General features: G+C 36.3%; 1 protein-coding gene and 1 long non-coding RNA gene across 2 annotated transcripts in view; one reads left to right on the top strand and one right to left on the bottom strand.

Annotated features, from left to right (window-relative positions):
• Window positions 1-18055, top strand: part of LOC309622577 — a 38682-nt gene extending 20627 nt beyond the window's left edge. The window contains exons 2-3 of the long non-coding RNA XR_014240994.1: window positions 3250-3303; window positions 12108-18055. This is a non-coding gene — a long non-coding RNA (uncharacterized lncRNA). The remainder of the gene's footprint in view (window positions 1-3249; window positions 3304-12107) is intronic.
• Window positions 1-24231, bottom strand: part of ADGRV1 (adhesion G protein-coupled receptor V1) — a 566898-nt gene that overhangs the window by 200379 nt on the left and 342288 nt on the right. The gene's annotated exons all lie outside the window — the stretch shown is intronic.

Below are 24231 nucleotides of genomic sequence, written 5' to 3'. Positions count from 1 at the left end.
CTTCAGAGGAAGGAATGCTTCTGAACTTACTGGAATGCATTACTCTGATACCAAAACCAGACAAAGATATCACAAAAAAAAGAGAGAAAATTACAAGTCAATATCATTGATGAATATAGACGCAAATATCCTCAACAAAATACAATGTATTAAAAGGATTACACACCATGATCAAGTGGGATTTATCCCAAGGATGCAAGGATGAATCAATATTTGCAAATAAATCAATGTGATACACCATATTAACAAACTGAAGAACATAAAACATATGATGATCATCTCAATAGATGCAGGAAAAGCTTTTGATAAAATTCAACATCTATGTATGATAAAAACCTCTCAACAAATTGGCATAGAGGGAACACACCTCAACAAAATAAAGGCTATATATGACAAGCCCACAGCTAACATCATACTCAAGGGTGAAAAGCTGAAAGCATTTCCTCCAAGATCAGGAACAAGACGAGTATGCCCACTCTTACCACTTTTATTCAACATAGTATTGGATGTCCTAGACACAACAGTCAGACAAGAAAAAGAAATGAAAGGAATCCAAATTGGAAAGGAAGATGTAAAACTGTCACTGTTTACAGATGACATGATGCTATACATAGAAAATCCTAAAGATGCCACCAAAAAATAGAATTCATCAATGAATTCAGTAAAGTTGCAGGACACAAAATTAAAATACAGAAATCTATTGCATTTCTATACATTAACAACTAACTATCAGAAAGAGAAATTAAGAAAACAGTCCCTTTTACAATTGCATCAAAAAGAATAAAATACCTAGGAACAAATATAAATAAGGAGGTAAAAGACCTGAAATGGAAAATGACACAAACAGATGGAAAGATACACCATGTTCATGGATTGAAGAATTATTATTGTTAAAATGACCATACTATTCAAGGCAATCTACAGATTCAAATGCAATCCCTATTAAAATACCCATAGCATTTTTCACAAAACTAGAAGAAATAATTCTAAAATTTGTATGGAACCATAAAAGACCCGAAAGGCCAAAACAATCTTGACAAACAAGAACAAAGTTGGAGGCATCACATTCCTTGATTTCAAACTATACTACAAAGCTACAATCATCAAAATAGCACAGTACTAGCACAAAAACAGACACAAAAATGGATGGCCCAGAATAGAGAGCCCAGAAATGAACCCACTTACACGGACAATGAATCTATGACAGACGAGGCAAGAATATACATGGGGAAAATACAGCCTCTTCAATAAATGGCGTTGGGAAAACTTGACAGCTATGTGCAAAAGAATCAAACTGGACTACTCTCTCACACTATGCACAAAAATAAAGACATAAATATAAAAGATTAAAGACATAAATATAAGACCTGAAACCATAAAAGACCTGAAACCATATAAGACCTGAAACCATAAAACTTCTAGAGAAAAACATAGGTAAGCTCTTTGACACTGGTCTCAGTCATATAGTTTTGGATGTGTCTCCTCATTTGTAAGGGAAACAAAAGCAGAAATAAACAAATGGGACTACATCAAACTAAAAAGCTTTTGCACAGTGAAGGAAACTACCAACAAAATGAAAAGGTCACCTACTAAATGGGAGAAAATATTTGCAAATGATACATCCAATAAGGTGTTAATCCCCAAAATATACAAAGAACTCATACAACTCAACATCAAAAAAACAAACAACCTGATTGAAAAATAGGTAGAGGATTTGAAAAGACATTTTTCCAAAGAAGACATATAGATGGCCAACAGGCACATGAAAAGATGTTAAACATCATTAATCATCAGGGACATGCAAATCAATGAGATATCACCTCACACCTGTGAGAATGGCTATCAGAAAGAGCACAAATAACAAATGTTGGCAAGTATGTGGAGAAAAAGGAACCCCTGGGCCCTGTTAGTGGGAATGCAAGTATGGAAGCTCCTCAAAAACTTAAAAACAGAATCACCAAATTATCCAGCAATTCCACTCCTGGGTATTTATCCAAAGAAAACAAAAACACTAATTTGAAAAGATATATGCAGCCCTCTGTTCATTGCAGCATTATTTACAATAGCTAAGATATGGAAGCAACCTAAGTGCCCATCAATAGATGGATGGATAAAGATGTGATATATATGTGATATATATTGGGATATTACTCAGCCATAAGAATGAAATCTTGCCATTTGCAACAACATGAATGGACCTAGAGGATGTTAGGCTGAGTGAAATAAGTCAGAGGAAGACAAATATTGTATTATTTCACTTGTGTGTGGAATGTAAAAAACAAAACAAATGAACAAACATAAAACAGAAACAGAACTATAGATACAGAGAACAAACAGGCGGTTGCCAGAGGGGAGGGGAGTGGGTGGAGGAAAGAAGTAGGTTATGGAGATTAAGAGGTTGCAAAATAAATAAGTTACATGTATGAAATGTACAGTGTGGGGAATATAGTCAGTAAAAATGTAATATATTTTATGGTGACATCAGAACCAGATTTATCATGGTGATCATTTTTGAAATGCACAGAAATACTGAATCACTGTGTTTTGTAACAGGAACTAACATAGGGTTGTAGGTCAATTATATTTCAAAAACAAGCAAACAAACAAACTTATAGAAAAAGAGATCAGATTTGTTGTTATCAGAAGCAGGTGGTGGGCAGATGAGGAATTTGATGAAGGCAGTCAAAAGGTACCAACTTCCAAATATCAGATAAGTACTAGGGATGCAATGTACAACATGGTAAATATAATTAACAGTGCTTTATGTTATGTGTGAAAATTGTTAAGAGAGTAAATCTGAAGAGTGCTTATCACAAAAAAAGGCAAGGGTTTACCTCATATATTACATTATATTATATCATATATCATATATCTTATATTTATCTCTTATATTGACTGAGGTACTGGAAATATCCTTTGTGAACCTAGATGCTGATTACACAAATGTGTGTGTATATGTACATATATACATATATATGTATGTGCGTATATATATACATAAATTCATCAAACTATATGCTAAAAAAAGTTCTGTGAGTCTGCTGGACTCCACCTGGGTTCCTCCTCCTTCTGCCACAGGCTGGAAACTCTCATAAGGCAGTATTTCAGGACAATTGTTAAGCTCACTTTCTTTCCCACACCTCAGGAATCACTATACTTCACTGCCTTATCTCCAGTCTCTTGAAAACTGTTACTTCATTTTTTAAATTTAAAATATTAAAATATTTTTTAATTTTTTATTTGTTTCAGATTCGAGGGTAAATCTGATCCCTGTCATTTCATCTTAGCTTGAAGCAGAATCCAGTAGGTATTCAAGGCATTGGATCTTGTTATTAGTATACTTTTTTTTTTTATTAAAATTTTTCTGTTGTTATGGTGCTCAGTCTTAAGCTCAACTAAAAAGCACTGAAATCTAAATTATCAATATAATCTCTTTTGTGAATTTTTACAGCTCACTTTTTCTAACCTACTCAGCTTCTCTTGACCACAAAAAGTTTTACACTCTGTTCTTTCAAAGTTAGCTGGTAAGTAAGCTATTTTAAACATTAGTTTCAATGGCAAAAACAAGATATTTTAAGTTCAAAAAAAAATCACAAAATGCTGAGCTCTGAATTATCTCGGTTACTTGTAAATCATTTATGTCTGCAAAATACCTTTTCGTAGAGAATTGTGTATAACTTTAATCTGATGCTAGAGACAAAGAGATCTCTGCATGCTGCTGATGCACTGGCCACAGTGGCAATGCCAAGTGTGTCATCACAAGTGTAATGACATTTCCATGACACTAATGCATTCTGTGGTAACAGACTCCCTTTTGTTTAACTTTTTATCAGCATTACCTGTGCAATTTTAAAAATTATTTGAAAAAACATTTAAAATTGTCTGAAGAACTTTAACACAGTATTAAACATAAAATATCAATAGAACTTAGTGACAATCCTTAATTCCTTATGCAATAGTATAGAAGCCAGAAGTGGAAAAGTAACTCTGAGGAAAGGTTATCAATTTTTTTTCCTGCTTGACTGTGCCCAAAAGAGATTGCCAGGATGATGTCCCTAAGAACACAGCACTTGGAATAATGCCATACTTAATTTCTTATATCTTTTCTTCATTACCCTGTGATCACACAGTATGTTTGCGACTATTTTTTTTTCTGGGCTAGCATATTTTTCACTTGTATTTCTACCCTATCCCTTAAGAGAGTGTTTAAGTGTCAGGAAAGTTCTGTCAATACCAAATCTTAATCTTCACTGTTATTAAAAACATCTGACTTAACATTCTAATTCTTTTCACCGATTTCACACAGCTATTCTTTTCGTACATTGGCTAGAAGACTTTAAACATTCTTGAATAGCTTTCTTACGGTCTTCATGTCAAGGAATACAAAATCTATTATGTTCACTTTCATGACTTTCTCCCTTCCTTTCTTCCCTCCTCCCAACCTCCTCCCTCCCTCCCTCTCTTCCTTCCATCTCAAACAAATCCCTACTCCCTGTACTTTATACTTACTTTGACTATTATATAAAATGTATGGAATCAAAGACCCTGGAATGATAAACTAAATATGGCTGTGAATGCCTAGGTGTGTCAGGAAGGTGTTTTATGCAAGTTTCTGGCAACTACTGAATGTCACAAACTGGTTTGAACAGGTTTTTATAATTATTACTTTTTTATAGCTGTCATAGTGAAAATACAATTAAAAAAACAATCAACATATTTATAGTTTTCACGTGGCACATTCTGTACGTGTTGTCTTCAGTGTATCCTTGTCCCTAACTGCTGTAAATAACACAGATCTCCTACTCATGCTGCATGGTACTGTCAGAACACAAGTAAATCAGTAGCTCTTAGTCAGAAGCAGATGGAGATTGGGAGTGTTCACTCAAACTGCAGACACAGTCAGATTATCTGTTTAGGTATATGACTTAAAAAAAGTTGGTCTATAAAATGTTGTTAATTATCATTAAAAAATAAAAACCTTATGGCTTATCTATAAACATCTTAATTTTGGTCCTAGCTCATCTTTGGTAAAGTAGATTGCTTGGGACATATGCCACCGAGAGAAAAAGACATTTTAAAAGGCCATCTTGTAAAAGACACCAGAATTTCCAAAAGATGTAACACTCTCTTAGTCCTCATTTCATATTTTTTGAGTTGTTTTATTGTGTTTTTTTTTTCTTTGTTTTTCTTTAAAGAGTAATCTCTCTGAGAAACATATCTTTAGGAGTCATTCATTAACACCAAGACTAGTCTTTTTTATCTGGCACATAGTCAAAGAAGTACTAACTTATTTTTATCGGTAATAATAACAATAATAATAATTTCCATTTAATGAATGGCTATTATGTGCCAGGTACTATGCTAAATGCCCTACAAGATATTATTTCATCCTATTCCTAAATAATCCATGGAATTTAGAGATCATTGCTTCCATTTTATAGAGGAGAACACTGAGGCTTTATAAAAGTTTTTAAAAACTTTTTAGGATTTTACATAGTTTGTGGGTATCTAATATATTCTGTTATCATTAAAAATCAATGTCAGCTTAACACTTAGTTACCCCAGTATTTGTTTAAATATATGAAGTACTTTTTGTTTACTATTGATAATTATTTGATCAATCCATTGGCATAGTTAAAATTAAATGAGCATGGCAGAAATTTAATTCACAATTAGAAAAACTAAACACATTTTTAAAGACCTTTAAAGAAAGAAGCTTTTATCTTTCATCTAGATTTTTAAGGAATAAAAAAATGAAATATGGGTTGGCCAAAAAGTTCGTTCGGGTAACATCTTAACAGAAAAACCCAAACGAACTTTTTGGCCAACCAAATACATTTTCTACAACCATTACCATTCTCTTTCTTTCTTTTCTTTCTTTCTTTCTCTCTCTTTCTCTTTCTTTCTTTTTCTTTCTTTCTCTCTCTCTCTCTCTTTCTTTTTTTAATTGGGGTATAGTTGTTTTACAATGCTGTGTTAGTTTCTACTGTACATCTAACTGAAGTTCTTATGTTACTCTTTGCACCATTTCCCCTTTTAGAATTATGCAAGAAAATTATAACAATTATTATAAAGGAAAGGCATACATTATTTTCATGGTTAATTAGTCTCAATTCATACTTTTACTTCAAATCAAATCAAATAGCTAAACTTCTATATACAACTTTTTAAACTTTTCACTTGAATTGCTATTCTTCAAATGCTGGGCAAGTTGCATTGACCTTATCCGTAATTTCACAGAGGTCATTAGATTCATTAGTAGCAAAATAGATGCATCTGCAGGGTCTAAAGCAACAACAGCATACCTGGAAAGTGACATGACTGAATCAATTCTGGTGAGGGATATGTATTATTTAGAAAAAGACAGCTCTAATAAATGAAGCCTGCTCTATGTGTAGAACATGTGGCCCTCTGGAAGAAACAGGATACCTGTGATACAGAGTGAGGGCTCCTGAGGTATTATAGCAGTTTATAATCTCATTAGCCAGCCCACAAGAACTAAAGCATCTAATCACCTGCTCATAAGGAAACTGAGAAGTTGAGTATTATATGAACAAGCCATGTTCTTTTATCAGACAGCATAAATCTGTGATGAAAACAAAAACTAAGATTATACATTTTATTCAAATCAGAAGAATAAGTGTGTGTACCTAGATTTCTCCACTGTACCATTAATCCAACAAGGTTGTGCTCTGAACACTGCAAGCAACAAAGCTCATTGCCTGATGGGATGAAGGAAAGGGCCAGAATTGTAGAATTTAGGCTAGCATATTTTACTATTTCCAGTTCATAAAAATCTTTGGAAAAAAGTGAAGCCACAAATGCAAATTTCATCTGTGTTGTCATGAGAATCTGTTAAAGACATTTAATATTTGAAATTAAAGGGCAAGTTAAAATTAATTTCAAAAAATTGAAGTTAAAGAGAGTCTCAAATTGGAAAGTTGATGAACAGCTAGCAACTAAAGACTCCAGTTATTTCCAATTGGTAAATAACTTGTTAGTCAATAAAATCATATTTTAAAGAAATAGAGGATACTATTGTATAAATGAAGTCACATTTCCTACGAGTTTCTCAGATTTTTCTCAGTTTGAATTGTGTTTTAATTTTGCATAACTGTTCTTAAAGTAGAAACATCAGGATGTTTATAAATTGTCGAGAGTCTTCATTATTTCAGCAGGTCAGTTAATATAAAACCAAACCAAAACCTGCACTAAAAATAAACTAGTTCCTCCAAGAAGACCCAGTATTCCTGGGTCTAGAAGTGAGTATATAAACCCCAGAACTGTCTGAAACTATTGAGTATTATGGGGACATTGGGCAATGTTTTAATTTTTTTTTAATTTAATTTAATTTTTGGCTGCGTTGGGTCTTCATTGCTGTGCGCGGGCTTTCTCTAGTTGCGGCGAGTGGGGCTACTCTCTGTTGCGGTGCGTGGGCTTCTCACTGTCGTGGCTTCTCTTGTTGTGGAACACGGGCTCTAGGTGCACAGGCTTCAGTAGTTGTGGCTCGCGGGCTATAGAGCGTAGGCTCAGTAGTTGTGGCGCACGGGCTTAGTTGCTCCCCGGCATGTGGGATCTTCCCAGACCAGGGATCAAACCTGTGTCCCCTGCATTGGCAGGTGGATCCTTAACCACTGCGCCACGAGGGAAGTCCCTGGGCAATGTTTTGACTCAAATAAACCAGGAGGAAAGTAATCAACACTTATTGGGTTTCTCAGGTGTGGTGGGCTTTCTGTGGTTTCTGTAGATAGGTTATTTCATTTTAATCTTCATAACAGTCCTATTAGGTTATTACCCCTGTGTGATAGCTAAGGAAACAGAAACTCAAAGGCTTTACAGCTAACCAATGACAGAATTTGGATTGGGCTTATCTGACCACTAACTCGATGCTCTTTTTGCTATTCTCTGCTGCTTTTATGCTGTTCCATGATAACTGCTAAAATTCAGGCAAGGACTGCCATTAGTTCTTTGAATGTGGAGACAGAACTGAGATTTGCCGCATGGCTTTAAAGAATATTTCTGTTAATACCAGTGTTCTTATATACTTGGTCAAAGCTAGTGACTCTCACAAGTGCTTCAAACTGTTCTTTTCAATGAATAAATTTTATTAAACTGTTTTAAATTTATATTAATACTAAAATTTATATTCTTGAACTGATAAACTAGGTGACACAACAATTATCAACATAAAATCCAAGTGCCTCTCTTTTAAAATTTTTAAAAATGAAGAATTCCTTCTATAGACCATTCAGCAGCATAAAGGAAATAACACAAAAGAAGGCTATGTATAAGAAAACAGGGCAAGTCAACATAAACAGGTCAAGATCTACATAAAAGTTTACTCCTGTATCTAAATGGTAGGCATTTGAGGGGATATTTTGGTATTATCCTCTTATTATTATCCACACAGAGAATTCGTGCCCCAAAGGAGAAAATCTTATTCTCCTGAGAGGGTTATAAAAATACTATTTGAAATAAGACAAGGACTTAGGGAAGATGAATCGTACTTGATCATATTCTACATGTTGGGTATCTACAGATCAGCCTTATAGCAGCTTCAGGTATCCAGGCTGAGTCAAACTTCAAAGTTGCTCACCTTCCCACATACCCCAATCTTTCCCATGGTCCCACCCTGAGGCACAAATGAGATTTAACACAATGACCACCCTTGAACAGAAAGTTGTAAGAAAAATAAAAAGGGCTCAGAGAGAATAAATGGTATCCCATGATTGATCACAAGGAAAAGAGCATGCCAACTGCCAAATGATGTCCATAAACAGTCAGCTGTGTGGAACTAAAGTGAAGATTCTCTGGAGAAGTGGCAGAAACCAAAAGAAAACCAGAAAGAAAACACTGAGGTGGAGGGGTGGCAGCAGGACAGAGGTTAGAAGTGGAGCTCTATCTTGGCAGCAAAGTCAGCACTAAAATGAGAGAGAGAGAATTTTTAAAGATTCAGTGTAGACTATGGGCAACTATCACTTCTTTGTATAATGGAGCTCTGGATGTCCATAAAAAATTTTCATTAATTTTAAGCCTGCATAGAAATTTCAACTCTTCATCTTCAGAGAAAATTTCTACTTCAATAATGACAAATAACTGAGCTTTATCTATATTGCCATTGATTGGCATGAGAGTATTACAGCAAATAATCCATTGTGTGGAAAAATTAATATAGCTTTATATACAGCATAATATATATCCTTAAAAATAGGTCCAACTCCATGTAAGTGGATTTAATAAATTCTCAGCTCAGATTTAAGCACTTTGAGGGCAGGGCTCATGTCTTGTTTATTGAGGTATCCCTAATACTTAGTACATTGGCTAAGATCTAGTGAGAATTTATAAATATTTGTTAAGTATTTAATTTAAAGAAATATTTATTATTTAAAGCAATAATTTAGAGAGTGTCATACAGAGTGAAGTCAGAAAGAGCAAAGCAAATATATAATAACGCGTATATGTGGAATCTAGAAAAATGGTATAGATGATCTTATTTGCAGAGCAGAAATAGAGATACAGATGTAGAGAACAAACTTATGGATACCAAGGGGTAAAGGGGAGGGAGAAATTGGGAGACTGGGATTGACACATATACATTATTGATACTATGTTTAAAATAGACAACTGATGGGAACATACTGTATAGCACAGGGAACTCTACCTAATGCACTGTGGTGACCTAAATGGGAGGGAAGTCCAAAAGAGAGGGGATATCTGTATGTGTATGGCTGATTCATTTTGTTGTGCAGTGGAGGCTAACATAACATTGTAAAGCAACCATACCCCAGTAAAAAATTAATTTAATAAAATATTACTTATTATTTAATTTAAAAATATTTGTTGAATTTATTTCATGTAGGGTATCAACTCATTTGGAAATGTTGACGAATCTGTGATTTAGAAATTAAATTTGAATTGGAGACCTATTCATTTGATTGCTTGCACCATTTAAAGTTATTTGGTTTTTTTTTTCTAAATATTAACTATGTGTCAATTTACTCACAGTCTTTGTTTCCAATAAAACAGAAATTGCATTAACTTAAGTAAAATTCTAATTTTTACGAGTAAGCAGTGACTAAAATAAAATAGAATTTAGTAGGCTTATGAGATAAGTAATGATAAATGGTACTAAATTTAAAACTTAAGATTTCAAGGAAATGTTTAAAATTATATAGTCTATTTTCAAGGATCCACAGTAATTGATGAAATTTTATTCATTCTTTCCTCAATAAAGTAGGAGGAACAGGCATCCTCAAAATTTTGTGTCACTTTAAAAAGAATCCATAATTCTGCCTTGTTTCTGACTCGTTGAAAAACTAGCAGTCTCATTACCTCTCTACAACCCAATCCAACTAGTTCTTACCTAGCAGGCAGAGAATAACTAGCATTGAGATGGGCGCTATGGAAGAGATTAAAGATCAGAAGAAACATTTCTTAGTTGGGAACAGTGGATCGATCATCTAGAAGCTAAGATGAGCCGATCTATATCAAGGCTGGGTCACACACCAGATGCCCTCCCTCTTACTGTTTTTATGTCTTAACCACAAACGTTCTAAAGGGGTTATTCTTTGTTCTGCAAAGTAGGAATAAGGATATAAAAGAAGACTGAGGCTTATTTCTGTTGATGGCAGTAAAATGAAATAGTCAGCATTAATGTTTTATTCAATTAGCCTCTCATCTATAGGAAGAGAGATACAGATAACAGAACATTATTTATAAAGTGATTATTTATGATCAAGGAATTAATGCAAGATATATACTCAGGCATAACCTCTTCCTACAAGGCTCCACACTAAAATTCTGATCCTCTCCATCAAAAGTACTCCTACTACTCCAGTGTCCTGTGTCCTAGTCAATGGCTCCACCATTCATCCAGTTACTCAAGACCTTGACTCCTTTTATTTTTCATCCTGTGCAATTAATTCTCAAATTCTATCAGCTATACTTTTCAAGTACCTCTGGAATATGTCAATCCTTCCCCCTCCTTCTATTATTATCTTTCACCTGGACAACTTCCTCTCCACGGTGAACAGGGTGGTGTGATTCCCTTAATGTACAGCAATATATACACTCTATACCTCTCTCTCTCTCTCTCTTTCTCTCCATATATATATTCAATTGGATCCAGGAGACAAAAACAGTTTAAAATGAAGCATGAAACTTTTAAATCTACTCATTACTATATTTTTCATTGAGATAACTACCATAATTATGAATTGATTGCCAGCTCTCCTATATTCAGAAACATTTGATTGTTAAGATACTGACAGGAATTATGGACCAGCCATTGTACCAAGTCCATGTTTAACAATGCATTATTCTGGAAATGGTTAATCAAGCATGAGTGAAGTCATCCTTCCTTTGTCAAAGAAACTCCACATCAGAGCACCGTGTACTTTACTGAGTCACTTCCAAACAGTCAATGGAACAAAATCCATTTTAAAATTAAGAGGGTTGGGCTGGATGCAAGCGAACATACCTTACCATATTGCTCTAAAATACCATGATTTTTTTCTTCATTTTCTGACTTATATAAAAGCATCTCAAAATACTTGGGTCAGACTGTAAACCAAATCTAGCCATCATGTGCACGGACATCTTATTATGCAAAGAACCCTTAGAGTTTCCCTGTAACAGGGAAAGGGATGTCCCATCTCTTTTCTACACCTGTGCTCATAACCAAATCCCTCTTCTGGTAACCTATTCTGGGACTCTGCTCTCCCATTTATTACCTCTACCATCTAAGCCCAATTCATTTTTAAATTCATTAAAAGAAATTCATGTACATGGTTTTAAGAGAAAAATTGTTTTAGAAGGTTCATAACAGACCAGCTGCTCTCTAAGGCCTGCTGTGCAGCTATCATCCTGAGATTTCCCTTGCATTCTGGATTCCATATTTCCCTCTGTTTCCCTCCTTCTTTTAGTGAAGCACATCTCTAGTAGCTACGTGAGAGTACACAGAGATCATTCTTTGAGGTCTTGTATGACTGAAAATGTTTTACTTTTTCTGTCAATTGAATACTAATTTAGCTGGGAAAGTAGCTGTGATACAGAAACAATTTACTGTCAGAATTCTAAAGTTATTAATTTAATTTTTTGTCCTCCAGCACTGCTGTTAAGAAGTCTGACACCATTCTGATCCCTAACGTGCGACACTGGGCGTGGGTTCCTCTGGAAACTTTTACACCTTTTTTTTTATTACAGTGTTCTAAAATGTCATGATGATTATGTGCCTTGTTTGGTTTTGTTTGCTAAGCATTTGAAGGGCTTTTATGAATCACAGTCTTCAATTCTGGGAATTTTTTATTATATTATTTCTTTGATAATTTCCTCCCCTCTATTTTCTCTTTTCATACTTTCTAGATCTACTATTATCCAGATATTGGACCTTCTGGCCTGATTCCTTCTTTCTTTCTTCTTTAAAAAATATATTCTCTTTATTTACTACCTCCTTGTTCCCCATCCAGCTCATGAGGATACCGTAAGAAAAATGTTCATTTCAAATATTTAAAATTAAAGTCTACCTTACATACAGTAGATCTCAGGAATCTTTAATTGCAATTAGATAAAATTTTACATCTATATATACCCACAAAACCACCACCAAGATCAAGATATAGAACACTTCTAACATCTTATAAGGTTCACTTGTGACCCTTCCCTGTCAGTACCCTGCAGCTTTAAGGAAATCACCATATTCACCTGTATTACCATCAGTTAGTTTTGCCTGTTCTTGAACTATAGTATGTACTATTTCATGTCTGGTTTATTTCTCTTAACAAATGTCTGTGAGATTCATCCATGTTGTTGTATGTAATAGTATTTCACTCCATTTTTAATTGCTGTGTAGTATACCACTGAGTGAATATACCAAAATGTATCCATTCTACTTCCTATGGACATTTGGGTTATTTACAATTTGGGAATACTATGAATAAAGCTACAATAAATATCTTACAGACTTGTCTTCTATGGCATATTTATCTTGGGTATATATTTAAAAGTAAAATTGATGGGTTGTAGGATAGGCATGTGATTTATATGTTTAGCAGAAATCCCCACTGGCAACACCTGGAATTGTATGTTTGTTTTTTCTTAATTTTAGTCATTCTGGTTGATGAACAGTTGTATACCATTCTGGTTCACATTCATTTTCAACCTTCTTTAATCTAGGTTCCATAGTCACCAAGTAGCCAACAAAACTACTTTTCAGTCCTCATCCAACTTGATCTGTTTGATATTTTATGTTATTGGCATGCCCTCCTTTGCATTTGCTTGCTCCTAAATCTCTTCCTTATATAACATAAAGATTTCATCCTTCTGAATCAGAGTCCTGGATTCAAATTTTAATATTACCAACAGCTAACAGTGATGTCAGGGAAGTTATTCAACTTTCTGAACTTCAGTATCTACATCTTTAAAATTATATTTATCTTGTGGGGTCGTTGTGAAGTCAAGTTATAACACATTTAGCATATCTCAAACTTTTCTATTCATGTACCTCTTTTGGAGAAGAATATGCATGTCTGACTCTTCTTGGGAAGTCTGGGGCTGTATCCTTGACAAAGACTTCTTTTGTGTGTGTGTCATACTTAATCCTAAATACTATGTGAATTTACATGTTGCTTAATATCATCATGCTTATTTAACTTTAACTATATATTAATTTTATTATGCTGTGAAATAATATTGATAACTGATGATGCAGGAAGATAGGACAGACATATGGGTTCTCATTCACCCTGCAACACTGTCCTCCTTATCCGGGGGATAAATATACCTGTGACAAGAATAGACTACCATGACCTTCTCCATGCTGTTTCAGAACCTGCATTCTCTTCCTCCTACCTCTATTAAATTTTGGTATTTTAGGCCTCCTTAGAATACTAAAGAAAAAGAAAGAAAGAAGAAAAATCTGTCTTTTGAATACGAAGAAATTCAGTTCGTTGGCCAGGTAAGGCCTGGTACCATTTTGCTTAGGAATTTTGGAATTGCATTTTTAAAAATAAAAGGGGAGCTTGTGCTAGTTTGAATAGTGTCACCCCAAAATTCAGATCTACCTGGAGCCTCAGAAATTGACTTTATTTGGAAACAGGGTCTTAGTTTAGATGAGGTCATACTGGCTTAGAGTGGGCCCTAAATCCAATGACTGGTATCCTGATAAGAAGGCCATATGGGGACTTCCCTGGTGGTTCACTGGGTAAGACTCCACGCTCCCAAAGCAGGGGGCCAGGGTTCGATCCCTGGTCGGGGAACTAGATCCCATATGCATGCCGCAACTAAGAGTCCGCATGCCACAACGAAGAAGTGCGCGAGCCGCAACTAAGACCTGGCGTAGCCTAAATAAATAAATAATAAATATTAAAAAAAAATATGAAGACAAATAGACACATACAGGGAAGAAGTCCATGTGATGACACAGACAGAAACTGGAGTAGTGCAGCTACAAGCCAAGGAATGCCAAGGATTGCTGGAAATCACCAAAAACTATGAAGAGGCAAGGAAGGATTCTTCCCTAGAGCCTTTAGAGGGGGAACGGTCCTGCTGACACTGTGATTTCAGATTTCTAGCCTCCAGAACTGTGAGAGAATTAATTTCTGTTGTTTTAAACTGTCCAAGTTGTGGTACTTTGCTACAGCAGCCCTAGGAAATGAGTACAGGCTCCACTTTAGATGGGAAGGTCATCGGAGGCCTCTTTGAAGAAGTGACATTTTAGCTGTCATCTTAAAGACAAGAAAGTGGCAGCCGGGTAAAGGTAAGAGAGGTTTTGCAGGCCAAGGAAACACAGCGTGTGCTATGGCCCCAGGCTGGAGAAGAGTCTGTCAGGTTCAGTAAGCTGAATGATTTGTCCACGGTCATAAAGCCAGGAAGAGAAGAACTGAGACTTGGTTCCAAGACTTCCAATTCAAAGACCAGGGGTTAAAGCTTTCCTTCTACATCCCAGATCTCAGAACATCCTCAGAACAACCAACCAACCAGCCAACTCACCCATCCATTCACCCCTCACTGTTCAATTTTATTGGCAATTAAAAGTGAAGTATGGCTAGAGGCAGGCAGAGCAGATATTGCTGACAAAGGACATTTTTATGAGGGACAGGAAAAGGCTAGTATTAAAGAGGTAATCTATACTTTTCCCTCCAGGCCAAAGCACCCTCAAGAAACACATGTGAAAACTAGCTTAATCAATCTCCAAGTCTTGGTGATTATTTGTAGCTCCTAGTTGGAGAAGGGGCAGAAAAGACTTCCTGGAGGCTGTAGCTCTCTCCTATTCAAAACCACCTAGAGGCAACCATTGTGAAACCTTCCTGAAATATTCATCACGTTCTCTGGCCTGATGAAAAAGCTGCAAGGCTCACCTTTTCCTACACAAATTGTAGCTGTAGTGTCATAGGCTGAAATCAGCTTCCAGGTAGGTTTTGTTTGATCTGCTTAGTGTTTTAAAAATCCGGATATTTCACACAACAGTTCAGATACTCAATTTTTCTTAAAAAGTCAGAAGTCCTTGCCATAGGGAATGATTGGTCTGAGTTGGAAAATGGCTTCCACCTAGAAAGGGCATGCAGTTACGGGTTACCACAGTCCCTAGAGACTCACTTAAATAGCTTTTCTGGTCTCTTGCAGGCATTTCGGTTTGTGAGCCTTGCTCCATAAAGATTAACTTTACAATCTTCAACCTGACCCCACTTTATCTGTACACTTAAACTTCTCACTAGTCTCAAACTCAGAACCTACTACTAACTCAGAGAAATTCCTCAACTCTTCCGTAAATATTTCATATTCATTTCTCCTCCTCATCTCTCTTTTAGTCAAATCTACCCTCCGCCAGGGAACAACATAAGTTATGGCATCTTCTCCAAATATACATGGCCCACTATTTTTCTAGAACTAACTCCTTATTGTGTCTGCTACTTAGAGTTTTCTTAACTGAATGCTGACTGCCATTGTTAGTTAATTGTCAAGTACATGTATTTAAGCTAAAGATTATATAGGGTCATCATGAATGTCTTTGCTATCATCTTAGCACTTAACACTTACAATACTCGTGGTTAGTTTCATAAACTGCTTGACGAGTGAATGGTGTTAGTGACTTGGCTAGTTAATAATTCTAATTATTCACACTTTGGATTAGATTAGCTAGGCTTTTGGCTTCACCCTTTTACTTCTAGACAATTCCTTACTCGATGGTTATCTATCAAAGAGTGGGGAGAATAAAAAGAAGGGTATGGTTTTCTCGTGAATGCTCTAACATAAGGCTTTATGAGGAGAAAGATAGAAATCAATGGCTAAAATAAGATAATTAGATTACCTAGGATTTTTGTGACCACAATTACCATGGAAAATTAAAAATCAATTTCATCATCATATTTTAGCTTCCAAAATTGTTATAACACTATGAGCTCATCCTGGATGGCTTCTATGAAATGCAATGTCAAGTTAGCTACGGGTTTTATTTCATGCGCACCTGAATTTAGGCCACCCTTGTTCTGCATGAGAGTCTGCTCTGAAGTCGCATCTTTAAATTCCTAAGATATGCGCGTGGCTGAGAATGGGGGTTAGACTGTTCTCCCAATTCTGTCTCTTGTATTTTCAGTTGGGGGACCATGCTGGCAGTGACTCCTAGAGTGGTAACCATCTAGCAGGTTTTAAATGGTTTTGGATTGTTGCCTAGTAGTAGTAAAACCAAAATTAATGAGACAGAACTGATTTGAGAATGATGAGTTTGAAATATACCAGAAGCCCCACAGCCACACTCTGTTGCCCACTCAATTTAACTCATTCCTAAAGGTCATTCTCATTTTAAAAAATAGCTATGTGTATTACACATTTTCACAAGACTGATCATTTACCATCAACCAATTTCATTTCCTTAAAATCTTTTGTGACTTTAATCCTCACAGAGGGTTATAAGTGATTTCCTGTCTGTTGATGGACGGCAAATGGGCGTCTCTGATGCACAGTCTACAACATTGCAGTTAGACATGGTCTGAAGTGAAGTTTCATTTGCTTTGCATGGTGACGTCTGCTTTTACAACATTTAAAAGAAGTGCTTTTACTTGGCACAGCCTGCTTAGGAATTCTCTAGAAGCAGGTTCTATTTATATTTTGCTTTTGTGTTTTTTTTTCTCAGGAAATGTTCAAAACTAAGGATTCCCTTTTATCAGTATTCATATTCTGCTCTAAACAGGACGGGGAGAAAAGGGCAAATCCCGGGGGGGGGGGGGGGAGAAATGTAGACAGCTCTGCTCTAGAGCAAACAGCTTTTTCTGTGTTTCTTTCACAGAAGAATAAGAAGTTTGTGAGAACATGATGCCCGCGTAACCACACATTTAAATGAGAGCTTCTAAATGGCCTTCACAGCGAACCCTGAAACGAGCCCAGGCTGAATGAATGTAATTCCCCTTCTGCGCCTTCCTCCTCTCTGCGGGTCCCACCTTGGCTCTCCCTGTCATTACCAACTAGTGCCGGTTCAAACTGGCTGGCTGCAGGCTTTGCCTCATCCTTCCTCTCTTTCTCTGGGCTTTTGTTTGAGTTAGAACAGAGCATGGCTTTTTGCTTCCATGTAGCCTGTGCAATTATCCACCAAACTGAAACACCTCATTGAATAACCTATTAATGTCTTAATTATCTGAAAAGATAATATTAATCTAAAGCAAATATAACTGCATCTTTACTGTTTATTATCAGATATATTTGTATTTCCTCTACTTTCCTGATTCTGTATAAGTCATTCAGTATAATTGTTCTGTTTGCTTGCTTATAAAGTCCTACAGAAATATTTATATAAAGAATTTGTGAAGAATCCAAGGAAAGCTCATTCAAATATCCTAACTTTTTCTGTTTCCACTGGACAGACAGGAAGAGTAAACAGAACAGTCCTGAATCATCCAACAAAGGGAAAACGGAAAAATGTCACTGATACAGTGGCATTATTTTAAGCAATGCACTGGTTTTAGAATCAATTATTTGAAGCACAGAATATGTGTCCATTCTGTAACAATACCTGTGGGAAGGAAACTCTGGCAAAGCAATTTCTGTTTTTGGAATAAGACTGTGTCTCTTTGGAGAAATGTCTATTTAGGTCTTCTGCCCATTTTTGGATTGGGTTGTTGGTTTTTTTGGCCTACAGACACATGAAAGAATGCTCAACATCATTAATCATTAGAGAAATGCAAATCAAAACTACAATGAGATATCATCTCACACCGGTCAGAATGGCCATCATCAAAAAATCTAGAAACAATAAATGCTGGAGAGGGTGTGGAGGAAAGGGAACACTCTTGCACTGTTGGTGGGAATGTAAATTGATACAGCCACTATGGAGAACAGTATGGAGGTTCCTTAAAAAACTACAAATAGAACTACCATACGACCCAGCAATCCCACTACTGGGCATATACCCTGAGAAAACCATAGGTCAAAAAGAGTCATGTACCAAAATGTTCATTGCAGCTCTATTTACAATAGCCAGGTCATGGAAGCAACCTAAATGTCCATCGACAGATGAATGGGTAAAGAAGATGTGGCACATATATACAATGGAATATTACTCAGCCATAAAAAGAAATGAAATGGAGGTATTTGTAATGAGGTGGATGGAGTTAGAGTCTGTAATACAGAGTGAAGTAAGTCAGAAAGAGAAAAACAAATACAGTATGCTAACACATATATACGGAATCTAAGGGGAAAAAAAAAAAAAAGCCATGAAGAACCTAGTGGCAAGACGGGAATAAAGACACAGACCTACTAGAGAATGGACTTGAGGATATGGGGAGGGGGTGGGGTGAGATGTGACAGGGTAAGAGAGTGTCATGGACATATATACACTACCAAATGTAAAATAGATAACTAGTGGGAAGCAGCCGCATAGCACAGGGAGATCAGCTCGGTGCTTTGTGACCACCTAGAGGGGTGGGATGGGGAGGGTGGGAGGGAGGGGGATGCAAGAGGGAAGAGAAATGGGAACATATTGTATATGTATAACTGATTCACTTTGTTATAAAGCAGAAGCTAACACACCATTGTAAGGCAATTATACTTCAATAAAGATGTTTAAAAAAAAAAAAAAAAGAATGTGTCCTTTTTTTTTTAACATCATTATCGGAGTATAATCGCTTTACAATGGTGTTAGTTGCTGCTGTATAACAAAGTGAATCAGCTATACGTATACATATATCCCCATATCCCCTCGCTCTTGCACCTCCCTCCAACCATCCCTATCCCACCCCTCTAGGTGGTCCAAAGTACCGAGCTGATCTCCCTGTGCTATGCGGCTGCTTCCCACTAGCTATCTATTTTACATTTGGTAGTGTTTATATGTCCACGCCACTCTCTTACTTCGTCCCAGCTCCCCCTTCCCCCTCCCTTGTACGTCATTATCAAAATTCAAAGGAAATAAAAGCAAGTTAAAGCATAGAAATAGTCTGTTCTGAGAGCAGAAATAAATGAAATAGAAACAAAGAAAACAATAGCAAAGATCAAACTAAAAGCTGGTTCTTTGAGAAGATAAACAAAATTGATAAACCATTAACCAGACTCATCAAGAAAAAGAGGGAGAGGACTCAAATCAATAAAATTAGAAATGAAAAGGAGAAGTTACAACAGACACCGCAGAAATACAAAGCATCCTAAGAGACTACTACAAGCAACTCTATGCCAATAAAATGGACAACCTGGAAGAAATGGACAAATTCTTAGAAAGGTATAACCTTCCAAGACTGAACCAGGAAGAAATAGAAAATATGAACAGACCATTCACAAGCAATGAAATTGAAACTGTGATTAAAAATCTTCCAACAAACAAAAGTCCAGGACCAGATGGCTTCACAGGTGAATTCTATCAAACATTTAGAGAAGAGCTAACACCCATCCTTCTCAAACTCTTCCAAAAAACTGCAGAGGAAGGAACACTCCCAAACTCTTTCTATGAGGCCACCATCACCCTGATACCAAAACCAGACAAAGATACTACAAAAAAAGAAAATTACACACCAATATCACTGATGAATATAGATGCAAAAATCCTCAACAAAATACTAGCAAACAGAATCCAACAACACATTAAACGATCATACACCACGATCAAGTGGGATTTATCCCAGGGATGCAAGGATTCTTCAATACACGCAAATCAATCAATGTGATACACCATATTAACAAATTGAACAATAAAAACCATATGATCATCTCAATAGATGCAGAAAAAGCTTTTGACGAAATTCAACACCCATTTATGATAAAAACTCTCCAGAAAGTGGGCAGAGAGGGAACCTACCTCAACATAATAAAGGCCATATACGACAAACCCACAGCAAACATCATTCTCAATGGTGAAAAACTGAAAGCATTTCCTCTAAGATCAGGAACAAGACAAGGATGTCCACTCTCACCACTATTATTCAACATAGTTTTGGAAGTCCTAGCCACGGCAATCAGAGAAGAAAAAGAAATAAAAGGAATACAAGTTGGAAAAGAAGAAGTAAAACTGTCACTGTTTGCAGATGACATGATACTATATATAGAGAATCCTAAAACTGCCACCATTAAACTATTAGAGCTAATCAATGAATTTGGTAAAGTTGCAGGATACAAAATTAATGCACAGAAATCTCTTGCATTCCTATACACTAATGATGAAAAATCTGAAAGAGAAATTATGGAAACACTCCCATTTACCATTGTAACAAAAAGAAAAAAATACCTAGGAATAAACCTACCTAGGGAGACAAAAGACCTGTATGCAGAAAACTATAAGACACTGATGAAAGACATTAAAGATGATACCAACAGATGGAGAGATATACCATGTTCTTGGATTGGAAGAATCAATACTGTGAAAATGACTATACTCCCCAAAGCAATCTACAGATTCAATGCAATCCCTATCAAATTACCAATGGCATTTTTTATGGAATTAGAACAAATCATCTTAAAATTTGTATGGAGACACAAAAGACCCCGAATAGCCAAAGCAGTCTTGAGGGAAAAAAACAGAGCTGGAGGAATCAGACTCCCTGACTTCAGACTATACTACAAAGCTACAGTAATCAAGACAATATGGTACTGGCACAAAAACCGAAACATAGATCAATGGAACAAGATAGAAAGCCCAGAGATAAACCCAAGCACCTATGGTCAACTAATCTATGACAAAGGAGGCAAAGATATACAATGGAGAAAAGACAGTCTCTTCAATAAGTGGTGCTGGGAAAACTGGTCAGCTACATGTAAAAGAATGAAATTAGAACACTGTCTAACACCATACACAAAAATAAACTCAAAATGGATTAGAGACCTAAATGTAAGACCAGACACTATAAAACTCTTAGAGGAAAACATAGGAAGAACACTCTTTGACATAAATCACAGCAAGATCTTTTTTGATCCACCTCCTAGAGTAATGGAAATAAAAACAAAAATAAACAAATGGGACCTAATGAAACTTAAAAGCTTTTGCACAGCAAAGGAAACCATAAACAAGACGAAAAGACAACCCTCAAAATGGGAGAAAATATTTGCAAACGAATCAACGGACAAAGAATTAATCTCCAAAATATATAAACAGCTCATGCAATGCAGCTCAATATTAAAGAAACAAGCAACCCAATCCAAAAACGGGCAGAAGACCTAAATAGACATTTCTCTAAAGAAGACATACAGATGGCCAAGAAGCACATGAAAAGCTGCTCAACATCACTAATTGTTAGAGAAATGCAAATCAAAACTACAATGAGGTATCACCTCACACCAGTTAGAATGGGCACCATAAGAAAATCTACAAACAACAAATGCTGGAGAGGGTGTGGAGAAAAGGGAACCCTCTTGCACTGTTGGTGGGAAGTAAATTGATACAGCCACTATGGAGAACAGTATGGAGGTTCCTTAAAAATCTAAAAATAGAATTACCATATGATCCAGCAATCCCACTACTGGGCATATACCCAGAGAAAACCATAATTCAAAAAGACACATGCACCCCAATGTTCATTGCAACACTATTTACAAGAGCCAGGTCATGGAAGCAACCTAAATGCCCATCGACAGACGAATGGATAAAGAAGATGTGGTACATATATACAATGGAATATTACTCAGCCATAAAAAGGAACGAAATTGAGTCATTTGTTGAGATGTGGATGGATCTAGAGACTGTCGTACAGAGTGAAGTAAGTCAGAAAGAGAAAAACAAATATCGTATATTAACACATGTATGTGGAACCTAGAAAAATGGTACAGATGAACCGGTTTGCAGGGCAGAAGTTGAGACACAGATGTAGAGAACAAACGTATGGACACCAAGGGGAGAAAACTGCGGTGGGGTGGGGATCGTGGTGTGCTGAATTGGGCAATTAGGATTGACATGTATACACTGATGTGTGTAAAACTGATGACTAATAAGAACCTGCAGTATAAAAAAACAAACAAAAAAACAGCTAATACTAAACTTTCTTTGGGTTATTTGTATGGAAATATGTTAATATAAATGTTTCAGACATTACATGAAATTTCTAAAAATCTTATATGTTCTGGTATAATGTTTTAAGTCATAATTCTAGTTATTACTTTAAAACGCATATCTCAGAAATAACTAAATTTCTTTGTCAATTGCATCATTATGAACTTTCATCAAATCTTTAACCGTGGTCATTTTTAAGTTTTTTGTCATTTACAGACAGTTCTGGGTGTACTCTGATGCTTTCGCAAAAATGTTCCTATAAAACGGTTTCATCTTCAAGGAATTCATGGAAAAGACTCTGACAAGTACAGGTTTCTGGTAATTGACCAAACTGCTGAACTGAATGAATAAGCATTTTTGGAACTCTAATGGAAAACTGATGAATTCATAAAAGTGCTAACAAAAGATCAAGATGAGAAAAAAAAATAATTACATGGGACTGAGTGAACTGATGAGTATGATAATTTTTGTGACTTTCTGTTTGAATAAAAAAAAAAAAAGAGTCTGTTCTGATAAAATAAAAATTTGCATTATTTATAACACCAAACATCTGCCGCCCCATATTAACTGCAGTTCCCCTTCTAGTGCTGAGGATTCATACGCCAGCCTGTTGTGAGTGGAGTTCTGGCCTCAGGCTCCTGTATCTCTGGGCCTGTTGCAGCCGCACATGGGCACTATGGGAAGATGAAGAGGAACAGAGTGTGAACAGTAAGGGCACTGTGACAAGGTCGGTGACTCTTTCAGTCAAGGATCCAGAGCCCCTCAGATGCTAACATACACTTGACAGATCTAATGGGATCTACCACACTAAACCAGCTGAGGGAACTGAACTTGGCCTAACAGCAGGCGTCACACACTGGAAAGTGAACTTCTGCCTGCATGTGTGTTTTGTTTGGCCAGTACAGTGTTTTTAATAATCTGAATGTGAATGCCCCTAGGCAGCGCCTGTACTCCTCGGGTCCCCACTGTCACCATTCCCCATTGCCTTATATTTGTCTTCATTCCGGTGACTGGCCCCTGAAGGCCTTAAAGTTTGTGACCTCACTTCAGAAACTGAGTCCTATGACCCAGCATCTCCACTGACCACATTCTAAAGCTGGCCTCCAAGCTCCTGACACATATTTTCTTCTCTATTTTAGGAATTTCATCTCAGAAGCAAATTCAATGTGACAATAGACGCGATCATATATACATAATCCTATACTGTCTGTCCCCAGTGTACACGTTTACAATTCAACAGAGCTTTGTACTGAAACTTAGCCAGTTCACCTGTGTATCATCCCTTTGCCAGGAATGGGCAAACTTGGAATAAGAAGTAACATCATCGAAATCATGGGTGACTCATAAATTCAGAGTAAATGCCAACTAAACTTGGCTTTTTGAATTACCTTGCATTCTTAGAGAAAACTAAAAAATGATACAAATAATGTATTTTCCCTTTGTGAAATTGTTTGAATGCTGAGTGTGCTTCTGTATGTCACAAAATAAGAGCAGCTCATATTTTGGATAAGACAGGATCAGATTTATATCCACATTCTTAAAGGACAGTCGCGGAGGGTGGTAGATTTTTAGCCTATTTACATTCCTTTTCTGAAATAACTGCAGTTCTTCTGCTGTTCTGCTAGTCTGCAATAAACGCTAGGAGCTATTTACAGGAACAGGTCTTAAGAGAACAAAGTCAACAATGGTGTTTTGAAGGCCTAAGGAAAATCAGAATATCAAGTTGCATGCTTGGGAAATATGTTATTTCTGAACTCCATGAAGAGGTGAAGTGAGGT

This window comes from Balaenoptera borealis (assembly GCF_965194805.1).
Source record: "Balaenoptera borealis genome assembly, chromosome: 2".
NCBI lineage: Eukaryota > Metazoa > Chordata > Mammalia > Artiodactyla > Balaenopteridae > Balaenoptera > Balaenoptera borealis.
The sequence above is the reverse complement of the archived record's forward strand: the minus strand, read 5'-3'. Positions and strand labels throughout refer to the sequence as shown.